This window comes from Nelusetta ayraudi, unplaced genomic scaffold (genome assembly GCF_046127955.1).
Source record: "Nelusetta ayraudi isolate G7.1 ecotype Tasmania unplaced genomic scaffold, CSIRO-AGI_Nayr_v1 ptg000092l, whole genome shotgun sequence".
NCBI classification, from domain to species: Eukaryota; Metazoa; Chordata; class Actinopteri; order Tetraodontiformes; family Monacanthidae; genus Nelusetta; species Nelusetta ayraudi.
In genome coordinates, this window is record NW_027466142.1 from 92,259 (window position 1) to 98,297 (window position 6,039).

Sequence of the window (6,039 nt, forward strand, 5' to 3'; positions counted from 1 at the left end):
ACAACAATTGGTAAATATAGGCCGACATTGTGTTTAAGTAACCTTAATCCAGTTTTGCTAACAAAAAAAAGACGGGATTCTCAAGGTTTCCCCCAAAAAATAAATCAATTTTTGAGTTATGGGTGAAGGTCCCTATATTGCCTTTCTGAAAGTTGTCTCCGGCACTCCGGAGACCAGAATATAACCACTTGTACAGCGAAAGGGATCAAAGCTGCCGACAGCAGCACTCTGCTGCCCGTCATCTGAAGGAGACAACCTGTACAAGCATGGAGGCATTTTCATGCCCGGGGCCACTTTGTCCGGGCTCGTACGTGTGTGCTGTAAAACACCTTGACAATCGATACCACGGGTTTCCATGGCTACAGCCTCCTCTGCCGTCTAGCTGAGGCCGTGCCTATCTCCCCGCCCGTCCGCGAGTGGCACCGCTAAACCCTCTCTGTGTGCTGAGTGGACACCTGACATTCGCAGCTGAATCTGCACTCAGAAGGCTTTACGTCCTAATCTCAGGCCTCTCCTGGTAATATTTAGCAGCTTGGTGCTTCTTCTTCTTCTTCTTCTTCTACTTCTTCTTCTTCTTCTTCTTCTTCTCTTGGCTTTTTTTTTTTTTTAGTTTACAACCCACTCATCCAGCTAAACCCATAAAGCAAACCAATCACAGTCTCAGCACAACACCGAGGCTTAGAGGAAAATCCGATGGCTTTCCTGGACTATTGATCTTGCCCTTCAGAGTCAAGGCCTTTCAACTGCTCGGTAGATTTGCGGAGGAGATAGACACCGGCTATCCCCAGTCTGAAATAAAACTAAATGAATACACGGCGCTGACCTGTTAAAGGGACATCAATCGCCCTATTACGAGACTTGGTGCCAGTTCTTTGTGAGCGCTTTCTAGCTAAGTCTCAGTTTATTCAGTGCCTTGTATCTTGCACACTGAGCCTTTTAAAGGGAACTATGCAAGTTGGTCGCTTCTTAGGTATGTTGGACTACAGAGCTCCCCCTAGAGTTTTATCGTGAAAACATAAAGCTAACCCCTCTACATCCACTTCCCCAAATGATGCGCACACGGTCATGCAGACCACTTAGCGCAACAATACTTTCAAGTGCAACGGCTGCGACGGCAGCTCCGCATTTGTTTTGAGTCCCTCGCTCTCTCCCAGCTGTCGACATTCATCAAAAGCTCGACCAAGGTCGAGTCTTGTGTGTATGACGGTCAAACTCATTCTGCACTTAGCACATCACTAAACCATCACAACTCCGGATAGGGTGTATAATCACCGAAAAAAACCCACAGTTGCACACTTCCTCTTTCATTTATGACTGTTATTGCAGCACCGACACCTGGCGTCTCCCTCAGCAGGAGAGCAAAAGTGAACCTGGCTGTGTTTTGTTTTTTCACTCGAGCAGATCCAGATTATGTGCTGCCCTGCAGGGGGTGGGGGGGTGGGGGGGGGGAACCATACGAGCTGCCCATGCCACGCCTGAGCATCCTCAGGCTGCAGCCCTGCATGCCAACTGACATCCCCGTCTGGACGACAGCGCAGGCTGGGATTACAGGGAGCGCGTTGCGCTCCTGTCGGCAGGGGAGGTGGGGGCCCGTGCGGTGCATTTGCATGAAATTAATATGTGGATGGAGACGAAAAAGGGAAAAAATGGCTGAACGCTCAAGTTACGCTCATTAGCGAGCCCAGCAGGGGGCATTTGTTCCACAGCAATCCGGGAATCCTGGCCTGCTTGATGTAAATGCTTCAAGTCAGTATTTTGGTTGGAAAGGATTAAAATACCAGAGATGGAAAATAGCATGAGGAAATTACACTGCCTTTAAGCAATATTATTTGAGTGTTTGGCACATTTTTTAACAAGGAAAAGCAGTCCTGTTTACAGTGAGAAAAACATTTCACTTTACTGCACTCGACAAATGAATCCAGAGTTTTAATTAATAAAGTGTTTTGAGTTTATTCCACTCGAATTAAAAAGAATGAAGAGGAAAAAATATGAATGGAGGTGTGGATGAATGTTTCCAGCTGAACGCATCACCGCTGGAACGCTCATTCAAGAGTGATTCAGGACAAAAAAAAAACAACACAAATCTGTTTTTGTGTTTCTTTCTTCGCTGCTTCACATCTCATCGGAGATAAACTTAGCAAAGAATTTCACAAACCACTTAACAACCAATTAAACATCCGCATCCTTCCAAAGGAACCCAGACGTTGCCGCACGCAACCCAAGAAAAAGGCTTCACCAAGTGGAGCCCGTCTGTCTGACTGCCCGTCTGTCTGCCATCGCTCATCCCGCCGCCGCCACCACGTCGGCGATGATGATGCATGAATTTTATGGCCGCGGAGCCGCCTGAGTGAGCACCTGCAGACGCACGTCTCCCTCGACGTGCGAATTGATCTTGGTTACAGTGTGACGGACGCGTCCACGTGTCCCCGACACATTCCCATGAGGACAGTGTCACAGCCAGGGGAGGCAAAGACGAGCCTCTCGTCGCAGGCCGTGATGCTGGGAGGAGGAAGGAGGAGGTGGGGGATGTGGGAGGGGGTGGATCAAGGGCAACACCGTCTATATTTGGTTTTGGCTCCTGCTCCTCGTCCTCCAATCGATGTTTATCTGTTTATGATGCGATGAAAACAGCGTTTCAACTCGGCGGTTCCTGCGGCCAAGGACGCGTTTAACTGCTTATGTACGCTCACAGAAATCAAGTTACATGTGCGCTGTCTGTCTGGGGAATTTGGCCTTTTTGTAGTTTATTGTTCCCCCTTCCCCCCTTTTTTAATAGGAAGGTTACATGTGACATTCAAGCAACTGTTTTTTGCAATGCCTGGCTTTAAAATGGAGACAGAATTGACGGCACCACTTCCTACTTGGCCACGTGTCGTGTGCAAGCAGCAGACACAGGTTTATCACACAAGCTTTTCGCTCACCTGAAAGGCAGCGTTTTTATTTTTTTTTTTGCATCCGTGGCCGTTTACACATGAGAGGGACAACTCAAATGCCAGTAAATCACCTGCTTATACGCTGAGTAAAAACAGGGTTTACGACAAACTCTTCAGACTGAAGCTCGGTGAGGATGGCTCAGCCAGAACTCCCCCCCCCCCCGCTGAAATCGAAAGCGACTCAGCCACTGAGTAACAGATTAGTTTGCATCAAGTTTTCTTATAAAATTCGTAAATCCGTCAAATTGCTTCCCCGGAGGTCAGCTTCGCCTCAGGTCGCTGCCGTTATTCACTCCCCGCCCCCGGCGAGGCTCATCATCGCCGCTCGGCTGCGGCAAGGACACAACAGGTTTCTTGAGCGTGTCAAGTTAATCTGCTTAAGAGAAGCGGCGGCGACATCCAGCTTGTCAGCAATCAAAAATAAGGGGGGAGTGGGATGGGAGGGGGGGGTTTGAAAATTCAATCGGATGAAATGAGCTGCGACAGTTGATATAGTGGAGCGGCCGGCGCTGATGAAATGGATGCGCCGCAGCGGCTGAAGATAATGAGCTTTTCTCAATCATCTCAAGAGGGCAGCCGGCTGCTGCGCCTTTTCTGGGGGGTTGGCGGTGGGAGGGACTACCTGTGAAGGACGGCTCAGACAAACATGGTGCCAAGGGGCCCATGGTTGCCGAAGGGGACCCTCAAAATCCAGGAGAGGAATTCTGCTCCGCTCTCCGAGGAATGATGCTTCTTCTTCTTTTTTTTTAAATGATTAAACCTTTAATCTTTCATCTGTTTGTGGATTTGTGGACAACACAGTTAAGGCTGCCAGGAGCCACTGTTGCTGTCTCACACAGTAATTATCTGAAAACCAAACATCTCTAAAAACCTGGTGGTAAAACTACTCACACAAAACAAGAGTTTTTTTTTTTTTTTCCTTTTTTATAACAAAGAAATTGCTGCAAAGTTCACAAGGTTAAAATAAACTTCATGGGTATCTGAATAATTGGCTTTTCCTGCGCAGAGGGTGTAAATGAGATTCATAACAAGCCATGATTTGAACATTTCCACAATAAGTTTATCTCTCTCTCTTTCTCTCTCTCTCTCACTCTCTCTTTCTCTCTCTCTCACTCTCTCTCTCTTTCTCTCGCGCTCTCTCTCTCACACTTTTTCCACACAGTCCACGGCGCAAACGACTTTACACCTTTTCTTTTTTAAATGATTTTATATAAATGGGGAGATTATGTTTTTGTGTGCTTTGAGGAAGCCAAATATTCCCAAATACGAACATCCACATCAAACACCCAACACAATAACATTCATATTTGCATTCAAAGCCACTCATAGTCTAGTGTTGAGTTGACTTTGCAAGACAGTTTTTTTTTTCCAGCTTTAGCTCTCATTTGTCCTCATCGTGTTTCCCCTGCTAAATACATTTCTGGAGGGAAATTGCATTGCAAATCCTTGCGTAAGGCATATGTGCTAGATACTGGAGGGTAAAAATTGTCATATAAAAACAACACAACAGGAGGCGACATTTATTAGCTCGGGATATTCTGAGTGGCAACTGGGATTGCGGAAGGAGGCCAATGAGCAGCCGACATGTGGGAATCTTATTTTAGTGCAAAACTCACGTTATGAGTATGAGCCGATACTGTATATTAATATATATATATATATATATATATATATATATATATATATATATGAAATCCTTAAATACATACCTTATATAGTGGGAGATCCGCTCCGCACACATTGCGGAGCTTTAATGGAGGCGGGATCAGTGCCAGGCAAAGGAAAAGCTACCGTGGCTGACATTTACACAGCGAGACTCTCAGTCCAGGCAGCCAAATGTGGATTCAGCAAACTGATGCCATCCGAGTTCCTGCAGTGACTTCAAGACAGAATTTAAAGGGCAAAGAATTCAGTGTTTCATAAAGGATTTCCCAGGTGGACAGTAAAATAAAATAAAACCCACCTTATGAGACGTCCGTCCATCCATCCATCCATCCATCCATCCATCCATCGCCATCTGTCCCTGGAGGCCTGCAGGCGTCTTGACGCTGACACGAGCCAGTGGTGCAGGGATAACTCCACCCAGAGAGAGCCCGACCGGCGGGAGCCCAGCTCAGAGCGTTAGAGCAGTTGAGTTCCAAAGAAGCCGCAAGTGTCTCTCACCGCATGCCAAAGTTTTCAGAGACTGCAGCACATTGACGGCAGCACGTTGCTGCAACTTGTCTTTTTCGTTCTTGTTGGTTTATTTATCAGTATGTCTCCTTGGCCTAGTTCCTCAACACCTGCATATACTATTTGCAAATAAATGATGCAGACAAGGTCAGTGTTACAATTACAGTTGTCTTGGTCACTGCTTTTCCATTCCTCTGATGCTGTAATTTTGAGTTGCACATTTTGTTGCACATTTTTACAATTACAATTTACAATTTTAGTTCTGACAAAGGTCGGCTTTGTATTTTGAGCTGAGACAGAAAGTTTTGTGTTGCCCCACCAAGAAGATTCCACTCGCAGAGCTTCAGCTACAGAAACAAGCCGTTTCTCATTTTCTTGGTTCACTATTGATTCTTTTATTATGAAGTTTTGATGAATGTTTGTGCTCGGCAGCTTTAGTATGAAACAGATTTATTGCTATATGTGTTTATTGTTGCCACAAATTTTAACGCTGCCTTCTTGATTCTTCCAGGTCTTTTTAGGGTTTGGATAGCACTTTTGTGTGTGTTTTTTTTCTCTTTAAAAAAAAAAAGACAAAAAATATTGAATTATTTCTGCACAGCCTTCCAATGGCGACGTTCACCCGCCCCCATCAAGCAATCGCAGCCAAAAAAAAGTATTTTTCAAAATGAGCTGAGACCCACATTTAAAGCGCCGGTTCTTGGCAAGAACAAGCTGCTTAATTTTTTTTTTCATCTTTGAATTTTTCTTTGAAGTGAAAAAGAACAACTTTCAGCATCAATAAATAGCTCTTTTTCTTCATCTGCTGGCCCCCGCTGGCCCCTTGGCCACAGATGTAAAATTCCCTCCTACGTCTGCAGACAAAGACGCGGCTGCCGCCTGGTTGGCAGCCAACATGCGTCTCATGTCTGGCCAGGCCGCTGCCTTTGACACA